The sequence below is a fragment of the Gallus gallus genome, chromosome 1 (assembly GCF_016699485.2).
Source record: "Gallus gallus isolate bGalGal1 chromosome 1, bGalGal1.mat.broiler.GRCg7b, whole genome shotgun sequence".
NCBI lineage: Eukaryota > Metazoa > Chordata > Aves > Galliformes > Phasianidae > Gallus > Gallus gallus.
Window position 1 is genome coordinate 28,450,784 of NC_052532.1, and position 12,614 is coordinate 28,463,397.

Sequence of the window (12,614 nt, forward strand, 5' to 3'; positions counted from 1 at the left end):
GGACATAAAACTATGAGAGAGCAGCAGAAGGAGGGCTACAAAGGTGTTGAAGAGTCTGGAGGGCAAAATGTATGAGGAGTGGCTGAAATCACTAGTTTTTTTGGCTAACAGAAGAGAAAGCTGGGGGGTGATCTCACTGTGGGAGTAAAGGGGGAAGAAACAAGTGACAGGACCCAAGGAAATGGCATGAAGCTTTGTCGGGAGAGATTCAGATAGACTATTAGGAAAAGATTTTTCATTGAGTAGGTGGTAAGGCACTGACACAGGCTCTCCAGGGACATGGTCATGGCACAAAGCCTTCTGGAGTTCAAGAGGTGTTTAGGCAGTGTTTAGACAGTGTTCTCAGAAATATGCTTTGATTTTTGAGTGGTCCTGTGTGAAGTCAGGAGCTGGATCCCAATGGTCCTTGAATGGTCACTTCCAACTCAGGATGTTCTATGATTTTATATTTTATGATTCTAGAATTAAGTATATTTGCTTTTCATCTTTTCCATTATGTATCTTCAAATGTTGCATGATGGTGTGATGCTTTAACCTTTGCCCAGACTTGCAGCTTCAACTACTTCTAAGTAACATTGTTAGGATATGTATGAATTAAAAGTCAGGGAAAGAGGAAAAGATTATCTGAAACAAATCAGTTAGGGGAAGTAGTTGCTTGTTTTTGTTTTTTTTTAATCAAACTACAGTTTCACACATAATTTTTGCATAATCTTTAAGTCTTGCATAATTCTTTACAAATTTTCTTTTCAACTTTGCAGTTTTAATTTGTTGCAGTTAATGATATGTTTTCCATCGTCTGAAGACAAGTTAACTCACAACATGAGAAATGATAATTTATTTAGATCATTTATAATCTTGAAGAGCTGAGGTTTTGAGGCATTCTAACAGACTACAAAAATTACACAAAAACTGGACCATCATCAGACAAAAAACAAACACAACAACAGAAAGTATAGAACAGAAAAAAAAAAAGAGGGAAGGAAGGAAGAAGACGAAGAAAGAGAGAAAGAGAGGAAGGGAAGGGAAAGGGAAAGGGAAGGAAGAAAAATATATACACCTCCAGAAAGAAAATGAGACTATCTAAATTCTGAATCTGTGTAAGTGGGCTTGTCAAAAGAATACAAAAAGATTTACACTCCAGTGGAAGATTGGATAGCCTTTGGCCTAGACATTCAGTGAGCTTTTTAGTTTATGGATTACAAGAAAAATCATAAAATATTTATGTAAATAGCTAAGATCTATTGTCCCAAAAGCATCAAAATATTGATTTTATGAGTATGCACTATAGTATTAAATTTTTATATTCAGTAATGAAAAATTTAGTCACTAGCCTGACAAGTAAGGTAGTGTTATTGCAGTCTAGACCAATTGTAGTCTAACCTTGACCAATATTAAATTATATTAAAAGAGCAAAAAACACAATTCCATATACGACTGTGAATCCTACAATATTAGTTTAGGTGACAGTTATCATAATTGTAACTGCAGTGCAAAGAAAAATCTTATTAAGTAAGTTCATAAGACAACCTTCTCCCAACCATCCAGTTTCTGTTTTTTTATTTTATTTTATTTTATTTTATTTTTTTATTGTATAGAAACAGGTAATAAAGAAACAAAAATACAGTATGTATATCAGAGTTGTGTTAAAGAACCCAATTTTTTCATCTTCAAGGTCATTCCCATTGTAAATTTATCTTTTGATGTCATGCTGGTAGTTATACCTGCACAGAGACAAATGTATTTTTCCTTATATCATGTACCTCCTTAGCATTTAGGATCAAATACTTCTGAAGAAAACATTTCAACACACTGAATTACAAAACAAAGACTTGAAAGAGTCCCTAAGTTGCTTTTCTTATCCTGATCTGTCACTGTGAAAGATTTCTAGAAGTGGAGAGTATTATGCCTGCTCAGTATGTGTAAGTGTGGTGCCAGGAAAATGAAAAGAAGCCAAAAAAAAAGATTTCTTTTCTCCAATGTATGCTACTAAGGTGCTTTCCACAATGGCTCTCTCTGCCGTTGGATGGTTCTGTGGTAAACCATACTGTGGAAGGTTCAAGCAGAATGACTATATAATATAAAAAGTCATTTCCTAGAAGATGGGAAAATTTCTGTATCTCATGCCCTAGAATACATTATTAAAAATGAGAATTTTCAGGTACCGTTTAGAATAGACTGGGACCAAGGAATTTGTATCTCTGGTTACATCTCCAGCTTATGGAGCACAGTACTTGATACACAAATTTCTTCTTGAAGGTTTTATTGAACATTTTAAAGTCAGTTTCGACTTCATTTAATTTGACATCACCTACATATGAGGCTGGCAGAATATGTATATAGCAAACTGTTTTGTGATATTTTCAGTTTGAAACTCATCTTATTCTTTAAAATATTACAGTTAAGGGCTGAAGCTTCCAATCACTTTGGAGCTGTGATCTGAAATATCACTTGGGAAAGAAAATATCTTGTGACCTTCATCCCCTCAATTTCAGTGAGCAAATTAAATATATATTTCACTTCTATTTGTTCCTATTACTTCATAATTCATAACATTTTTAAGGTAGAATTTTTTTGTTATACATTTTACTTTTATGAATGTGTACTACAGTTATGGAGTAATTAGATATTAGAAGTAATTACTAGAAGTAGTTTTAAAAGAAAATAATAAGCATGTTATGAGTAGAATGTTGGTACTTGTCAGACAAAGGTAAACCATTTGATAATTACAATTGCTTAACTCAATAAATCTAATATATATGCAAAGTTCTTCAGCAATGAAGAGTCACATATTTTTGCTGATAAATCATTTGACAATCCACCTCTAGGCCAATGAAAATGTGCATTCTATATTAATGAGTCATTCAGTAGCTCAATATTTATTCTATACAACCTGTATTCTTTAAATCTTTCTCAGAAATAAAAAATGATTAGATGGTTCAATAATTTCATCAACTATATATACCAAACATAGACGTACTTTCATCTTCCCCATTGGAAAGGTAATCCATCAGACTGAGAGGATCCATTGCAAAGTTGCTATATTCAGCCTTTGGACATGAGGCAATGACTTGCTTATTGTCTCCAGACAATTAGCCATATTTTATTTCATAATCTGTAAACGAAAGACAGGATTTTAGTGCAGATATTTTGATTGACCTATTTTTAGATGTCATTAAGGAACTGAAGAATTAGTCATGTTGTACTTAATTATTAATAACAGAATAGAAATTAGTGTAAACAAAATGTCTTAGTAATACTTATTTAACTATGTACAACAGAAGACAGCTAAGCTGGAGATATGTTGAACGTCAGAAGGAAAGGGACAATTTATCAGCAGGTAACTTCAAGTGAAGAGATATTTCTTATGCAATATATTTAAACAGAGGCTACAAGTTGCAGGTAAACAGCACTAACTTATTACCCCTATTAATGTTTTTCTGGACAAATACACTTTCACAAGGACATTTCCTCACCTTCATAATTATTCACAGTTTCTGCTATTTAAATCATATAAATTAAAAATCTATTTATATATCTGTTATCATTGTTGATTTTTATAGATGGAAATAAAAGCTTTGCTTTGTTTTTATCTTCTGTTTATTATTGATTTAAATTTTCTAAAATGGAGGCAGTGGAAAGAAAAACAATTTACTTTGTTTTAATTTCTTTTAACATAATGGTATTTAAAAGTCATTTACTTGCTGTTGCATCACTTGGGATTCAAAGACTACATGAAAAGTTTGCCTGCCCATAGTTCAAGTCTTTTTAATTGTGAAATCTTTACTGCAACTGTTAGATTTAATTAAATCTTGCTTTTTGTTGAATTTAAATCTGGGGCCAAATTCAAGCTGACAATGCCTCTTTGATTCCTCATCTCAAATTGGGTACATTTCATCTGTTGTAAAGTTAAAATTAGAAATGAACTACAGTTTAAATAATAGAAGCTAGAGTGAAGGAAAATAATTGTCCAGGTAGTTTCTTCTTTATCCCTACATTTCCTTGCTTTTCTACATTTAATTATATCTAAACTGCAGGAAGAGCAAAATAATGTAATGCAGGTAGACAAAAGATAGGACACAAACACTGATTTGTTGTTCCTCCAATTTCAAATGTTGACTCACTACAAGAGAAAAAGTCTATTTGTGTCTAACGTTAGAATCTTCTTCAATTCATCAGTTTTTGTAAAACTGTGTCTGCATTCATGAAGGAAACAATTACGTAAGCAGACTTTTTCTATACAAGAGAAGTAGCTCAGTCCTAATGTGTCCTCAACAAATGTAAGGAAAATTGAGAGATCAAATCATTATCTGAGTGAAGACCAGAATTATAGTCTAACATCTTTATAGCAGATCTATTTCTTTCTCCATTTCTGTCTCTATTTCTTCTACTCGTGTGGTTTTTATGCCTTCACTAGAAATCATTGCCATTTCTACCAAGTTTTCAAACTTCTACACCTCCTGCTGAGAAACTTCTCTAAAAACCTCAGGACGCTTAGGAAAGTAATCTATAAAACACCATTAGTGTACAACAAGGATGATAACTATTACTTTTATTTCATTAAACCATTAGAAACACCAGTAGATACCTGCTTGTATTTAAAATAAAAAAGCCTTAATAATTCTGTTATGATAATATGTGGTGGAAAGGGCAGGCCACAGGTAGAAAAGCATACTTTTTTTAACAGTTACTTTAGAAATGTATCTCAGTAAGGTACTGCCTACTGTTTTCAGTGCTTTCTAGGAACAAAAAGTATCTACAAGGTGTCAAACACCTATTTTCCAAGAAATAGTAAGCTGTAGTTTCAGTTTGCTTCAACCAGAGTTGAGCAGGTTCTCAGAAGACTAGGTGAAGTTAAGCTTCTTCTATAAGATTAATAACAAAACACCAACTCGGGAAGAAAAAAAACAATAAAAACACCAATTTAACTATAATTACCTTTCTAACCTGAAAGAATCTGAGTGAAAGATTATCTAAGATTTCTCTAACTAGAGTTTAAATTTTTTAAGACAACATGATTTTATCTGAAGAACAATCTCTATAAATGTCGATATGTTGTTTGGATATTATTTCATTTAATGGCTGACCATGTCCTTTTGTAGAATTGCTGAACTTTCCACACCAAAGGTAGATGTCAAAGCCTAAAATATATACTTCTATTCAGGATTCAAAGCAGAAGCAGAAAGAGTCAAGAAAGTACAATAAAGAAAGTTTATTCCTTCCTCTACATATTGCATTTTTTCCCATTAAAAATAAAATTAAAGTAAAAGTCTCAAAAATCAATGCATTCCTAGAAGTAATAATATTATTAAGTTATCGGCTTCCCTTTAAGAATTTCTCTATTATATCACAGGTATACACCTGGCTTAAATTCTCTTTTATTCTCTACTTTCATTGTTTCATTATTTCACATTATAAATACTGTCCTGGTTTTTCTGCTGAATTTCAATTAAGCTAGAATATTTTACAGCTGTTCTTTCAGTTTGAATGTTTGTTAGCTTTTTTTTTCCAGTAAAAGATGTAGATTTCACTGAAGGCATTTTGGAAATTTTTGAGGTTGTCTCATCCCAAAGAAAGCAAAACTGTGTAATGGATGCATTTTTTTACAAAACACATGAGCAAGAAGGTAAGTGAAGGACAGGGGCCAAGCATGCGGATGTTGTATGTAGTGTATTCTCCCCTGTAGATATCATTAATTGTTTATTTGGTATAAGGTATTTCTTTATGGACAATATCAGTTAACATTTCTATGAGCACATTTTCTTCTATGTGTCCTTGCCCTTATTTTCTTCTAAACTTAGGACTACACTACTACACTAAAAATGAGCAAGTGCATGATGTGATTAAATGAAATGAGAAATGTCTGGAGAAGCTACAACTTAAAACCTCAAAATCCTGAGGCTAACTATCCATGCCTAGCAAACCAGGAGCTTCCTTGTGACAGAAAATTTCCTTTACTTTATTAATGGTGTTTGATCGAGAGCCAGAAATAATCAGAAAGGGACAACAGCATAAATAAAACTATTTATCTTCTGATTATAACTCTGTTTCAGGAATTACAAAACTGGCACTGACAAGTTTAAAATGGCATAAAATCATCTAAAAGAGAAGTTTAAGTTCTACATAACTGCTAACATGGTATAAAAAGATATCTTGAAATATTCAGAATCACACCCTTGCAGATTTTGGATGGGTTGAGGGGTAGAACAGTCCCTGAGTTGCATAACATGAACCAAGCACAGAGCACTATGATGGTGAGGTTGACAAGAACCAGTATAGGTGTGGGCATTTCATTTTCCCAGATTCTCTTAGAATTACAAAAAAGCAGATGCCCTATGGAAGAATTCACACACCACACATACAGATATACCATTTTTGAAATTTGCTGTATTTTAGAAACAAATAGGACATTGAATAATCTGAATAGATTTTTATTTTTCTCTCCCTCCAGGATGCCTGAGGGAAGGACTTGTGATGATGTGGAAAGGAACTTGTGTCATCACCACAGGAGCATTTGTTTAATGGCATTCATTTACATAGAAATATGCACACTAGTAGGAACGATTTAGAAATTCAGCAAACAGCTTGTGATTTCAAGAAACTGTAGACAAAGCTAACAATTTGCAGTAGTAAAATGCCTTCTAAGTACTTTATATTATTATTTGTTTGCATAATTGTCATGCTGAATCATTCCCTACCTGCTGTTCTCCTGATTTCTGCAGTGGTCATTTTCTCACTTTTATTCAGTCACAGGCAACCTTTCATTTTCTAAGTCACAAAAGAAAAAGTGTTTTTAAATGTTGTTATTAGGCACAGTAACAACTTAGAGTAGACAATGTTAAATTTGCAAGCTTAAGCAGAAGATGTTTATGCTCCTATGAGAAAATCTTGGAACTTACATGCAGTCCTTGTTCACCCAGAGGTACATCAGTGCTGTGGCAGTTGACACTGCAGTGCGCAAGGAGACTCGGCTCCAGAAGTTCTGAGGCAGCGCTATGGTGACAAAGCCAACATTCGTGATAATCAGATGAGAAGTACAAGGCTTCACAGTCAGGTGTACAAAGGGACACCTAAAGCAGTCAGCAGAAAATACCAAAACAATCCAAGAAGAAGGACTGTTCTTCTCTTTGACCTAGCCACCTTTCTGGAAGCTAGAGTGAAGTACATTCTTGAAAGCTGTGTTCAGGACAAGAGAATACTTTCATACTTAGTTGTTTAAATTGATTTAGTAATGACAATTGCACACTATTTTCTTGTTCCAGCTGACTGTTTCAACGATTTAATCATAGAGATATGACCTACATTGCCAACTAGAATGAAAGATACTTGGTGTTTGGTTGCTTCACCTATCAGAGAGAATTCAGAAGTCTTCCAATTTCTTAAATACGCAGTTTCCAAGCCATTACAATTTGTGCCCATGTTGGAATCTAGAAACTGTCATTTTTTACCTGGAAGTAGGAACTTACATTTTGTCCCATATTTTTAATATCTCCTTTACAGCTGGAGGAGAAAATAGAAGAAAAACATTGGCCACCTTTGAGAGTTCTTAAGGATACTAGAAAGGTAGTGAGCACAAAGGTGAATATGACTTTGTAGGAAAGGGTGACTCACAATATTTTGCTCCTTGATGCATTTATTCTTTTTATGTCAGAAATAAACCCAGGAAAAATGGCTACGTGCCAGCTAAAATATTGAAACTTCTAACGTAAACAACTATGTTCTAAAATACCAACCAGCCCCACTAAAAAGAAAGGATGGGTTTTATTCCTCATGATAATAATAGACTATGATCATTACCTATATTGCTTGTACAGCATGCAGAAATATTGAAAAGAGTTGTTTTTCTGTTTTTTTGTTTGGTTGTTTGGTTTTTTTTACTTTCTTTAAAGAAAACTGCTGGTCCAAATATAGAAAGATAGAACAGATTAACTAGACTGTTTGCAATAGAAATGAAAATGAATTTTTCCTTAGAATAGACCTAGATACAGTATACACATAATCACAAGTTTAGTACATATGATTCTACAAGATGGAACATACCTTCAACTTTTCAAATCAATTTTATGATGTGCTATTGATCAAAATACCCACAACAATGTAGTGAGGGATAATTGCAATTTATTGTGTGTTTCAAGGCTTTAAAACACACATTATGACAGCACCATTATGTCTTGGCATTCTATACTAGACCTGTGTTAATTTTACTGTTTACTACAGTTTTAATGATAATTATTGTACAGCTTGATTTTTGTGGGTTTTGAGCCCAGGACACTGTATTAATTTCTCCATTCTAAAAGTATTTTTTTCACTGCTTTCCTATATGACCTTGCAGGATTCATTTCTTCCCTTGTTAAGTCTTCCCTCCTGTAAAATGAAGTTAATAATCCTTACCTACCTTACTGAGGTCTCATGAAGACCCATTAACATTTGTGCAGGGCTTGTAAAACGTAAAGCACCATGAGCTACATCACAACTTGGCCTATACAGCAAAGCCATGAATCCTCCCAGATCGTTATGTGTACTAAACTGAAAACACAGTCTGGGACAAACAGATACCAGGCTCTGCATGAATACTTTCTGCCAAATTCTTGATGAAATCATGTTACAATTTACTGCTTAAATTTTTGGTGAGCCTATTTTCAGCTGAGAGGTGAAATCTGGGAAGTAACTGTGCCATATATGTTCTCTTGTCTCTGTAAATAGACATTTCAGACACATGTGGCAAAAGCAGAAGCAGGATTAAAAAAGAGAAAAAAAAAATGAGATTCAGCTGAACACCACAGAATAATGTGAACTGAATCCCTTTGAGTTTCTCTAGTGTGTATGTAATACGCACATCACAACCTTTATTTTGTATGTTCTTGTTAGGAAGAATATATATGAACACATATCCAGAGGGCTTTATTTGTGTTTTTTCATGTTACTTTGCATAAATATTTGAACAACAACAAATAGCAAAAAGAAAAATAGTCATATTCAAAATTATGGAAGATTCATCCTAATGATGCACAGAAGATATTTGTGACATTTTCTCTCTCTTATTTTATCTGATTCTCCCCACTGATCTGATCCTGCTGCTTCTACACATGTTGAGTGGCTTTAAATAGACCGTTCTGAAGCATATATGCAAAATTCTTACAAAAAAGACTTGGGATACTTCAGATTTCTGTTCCATCTCATACACTATAGGGAGGAAATAAGTATCTTTTTAACCTCCAGGCTGTACAGTGCAGGGAAGGGAAGAAAGCTGCTTTATCTTTTCCTACAATTTGCAAATCCAAACATAACATTTTTTAGATTAAAATGTCATTGAAATGTGTTTTTGTGTTATGTTTTTTTAAACAAAACTTCTTGGAATGTGAAATCCAAAGGTTGTGCCATGTGATACAGCTCAAGGAGGGAATGTAAGTCTATACAGTGCTTCACTTACAATGCCATCCACTAAACAATAACCACTTACAATGCCATTCACTAAACAATTGTTATTTTTATAACAATAATACTATAAATTAAAAAGTGTAGCACTTTTGCATACCTAACAATACATATAAATGTGTGGCAGTACTCACCAGAAAACAATATCCTTGAATATAAAGCTTCTCTCCTTTTTCCTCATAGTTTATGTAAGAACTGTGTGAATACTGTGCCAAGCCAAAGACTAACATTTTTGAAAGTTCTAGGACGGTCTGGTTTATTCTAATGAGCCATAAATTTGTATATCATCAGTCACTGTACAATAAAAATACAAAGTTTTTCTGTTTTCTACAGCACCATTGGCATGTAGCCTCCATTGTGAAGAAAAAGATCTGAAGGGAATATTTTATTAATTTCACTCTCTGTGAAAATCATGGAGTGATGCTGAAATAAAAGTTTATTGTAATATACCCTAAATATAATTTATAATATATATCATGTACATGTAACAAGTTCAGAATTTTGATAAAGCATATTAAAGCACATTTGATGAGATTTCATTACATCCTGATGATACTTTAAGTTATTTTGTGGTATCTGTATGGAAGCATTCTGTAAAATGCAGTATTTCAAAGATGCAAATTTTAAAGTTTGCTTAGTATGTGGGAATAAATCCCAGGAAAGAAAAAGAACAGCACATTATATTAAAAAAAAAAAAAAGCACACAACAAAACAACAACACTGTACTAGGAATGCGGATACGTACAACTGATACTGAAAGGCTGCTTTATGTGTTGTCTAGCTAAATGGGAAATGAATATCTCCCATAACTACTACTTAGACCAAAATATAAGTTCCATCCTAGTCCTGCTTATGCGCATCTGTGTGCATATTTATAGAACATTCACAGACTTAATTCAGCTTGTTCGTGGGAACAAAATAGGGACACCTGTGTGCACTTGCAGGTTCACTGAGAAAACTGATTTTTTGTCTCAACCTGAAGTGCTGCCTGGCCTGTTGATTGACCTTCTGTCAGTCTCTTAGCAGATATTTTCTGTCAGCATTTTTCCACGATAACTAGGTCACCTTTATGGGTAGTCTCATCAGTTTTTCTCCGAAGTAGAGTATAACAACTCAGTATCACGAAGTTCATTGCACAAAGATTAAGACGTATCAGTATGTCCTAATTCAAAAAATTTTGTTTGTTAAATATTTTTGCTGTGGCCATAAACATGAGTAGAGGTAATAAAGACCCTTTATCAGAATCCTAACATACCTTGTCATTAAAAAAGCAGCTGGTCCAATCATGGCTGGAGTTTTTTCCCGAGGATGTCCACAGAATCTATACACATGTCCATCATATCTATGCTTTAAAGACAAAGAAAGAAAGTCTTACACTGAAATAAGGAAGCATTGATCCATAAGAATTTATTCATCCTCCCTTACAAATGGATGACTTTTTCATTTGTGGGATGGAAATATCAAAGCTACCTGTTTCCTATGATGGTAGGTCATTTGACAGCTTCTCATGTGCTAAAGTGCTGTAAAGATAAGGTCTTGTCTTAAAAGCATTGAAAATAAATAAAAAATACACTAGTTTTACAAATAATAAACACTGAAGGTATTCACTGTGCTTTGTACTTACTCCACTTTCCTTTTTACCCAAAGAATATCTCTGTTCTCATCAAAAAATTATACTTCTTTTAGGACAATAAGACTTCTTGTCATTTATGCATATGTATATATATATACACATAGAAACATGTCTATATATATGTGTGAATGTCTGACATCAGATGAGTGGACTTATGAATACATGTTGCTTTTTTAGAGTCATTGCTTTGCATCAGAGGAAAAGGTTTATTTCTAGCTTATTGAATATCTATCTTAACAGCTTTGGCAAACCAGCCACTCAAAACGGCCATGTATCTTTGTTGCTATTGCTTAAAAAGGCTCACAGTCATTAGTATTATGCATTTTTCAAGCTCCCTATTTACAAGGGTTTTAACTGGACACAGTTTATTACAAGCTTTAAACACTGCAGTTATTAGCTTGTCAGGCTTGTATTATTGGCAAACAAATGCATATAAAATACTCTAATTAAGAATAAAGAAATGACTTCCCCCCTCGTTTTCTGGTTTCCTTGAGTTTTGTATGGTGCTTGAGAACAAAGCCTTCACTTCCCATGCACCTGGAACTCCCTCTAGTGACCCAGCAAGCAGAGTGAAATTTCATCGTGGTGCTTCCGTAACCACACTTGAATGGACCGGTGCATTCTAAGCACTTTACCTTCTCAGAAGTGAAAATCGTTTTAAGTACGAAATCAACAATACTGCCAGGGAATATGAGTTGATTTCAGATCGGCGTATTTTAATTCGGAAAGTGTAATCATTGTCAGTAGATGAAAAATGTAAGGGATGTAAAAAGGATATAAGAACAAGTTACTGAATTCATGATAGCCGTGCAGAGAATTGTCTACTCTATTTAATATAAATGAATATTTAATCTGTGTTGTAGTGCTTTTTTGTTTGTTTGTTTGTTTTGCTTCATAGAAGGAAGTACAAACATCAGCTGACTGAAGGTTAAATTTTTACAGGCTAGAAGTACCCAGCAATGTTCCCAAAGGTTTTCACTAACATGGAATAACTTTCTGATTTACTATTCCTGTCCTCCCATTTTTTTTTTCTCTTAAACCTCTTGGTTTCTTATACAATCAACATCAGTGCTGCTGCATAACGAGAAAAGCTGGAAACAGCTCCCAGGAGATCCATTGTGCTAGATTTGAAACTCTCACACAGCCTGCCAGTTCTAATTCACAAACTGGGATTCATGATTAATCTTCAACTAACCTCAGAGCACATCAGCCTTGTTATTTATGGCTATTATTATTATTATTATTTTGAAAATTGCAGCATGTTTTTACAATCAATTAATTAATCACTTTCCAGAATTAGGACCTGGACCAGCAGAATTTTATTCAATCGATTAATCCTTAGTCATGGCTGGAGTCCCATTAGAGCAGTAAGAGGAATAAACACAGAGCTGGCAGTTGCTAGACTGGCTCCCAGTTCCATTTGAAAATATGATCTTCCACGAAGGACTGATTCTTGCAGCTGAAACCATGCTGACAAAGTTGGGGACTTCCCCGTGGATGTCAACATCTGACTACACATAGCTACAATGGGTGACAGAACAAGGGGAAA

At 33.9% G+C, this 12,614-nt stretch overlaps 1 long non-coding RNA gene across 2 annotated transcripts in view; it reads right to left on the reverse strand.

The window, feature by feature from the left end:
• The window catches only part of LOC121107713, a 28,711-nt gene extending 21,582 nt beyond the window's left edge, over positions 1 to 7,129 (reverse strand). The window contains exons 1-3 of one of the 2 annotated variants that reach the window (XR_005842066.1): positions 6,897 to 7,129; positions 6,696 to 6,765; positions 2,978 to 3,112 (exon numbers count right to left, since the gene is read on the reverse strand). This is a non-coding gene — a long non-coding RNA (uncharacterized LOC121107713). Of the gene's footprint in view, positions 1 to 1,589; positions 3,113 to 6,695; positions 6,766 to 6,896 lie in introns of those variants that run through there. The other variant, XR_006932218.1, reaches the window with a different exon arrangement.
• Positions 7,130 to 12,614: the final 5,485 nt, after the last annotated feature.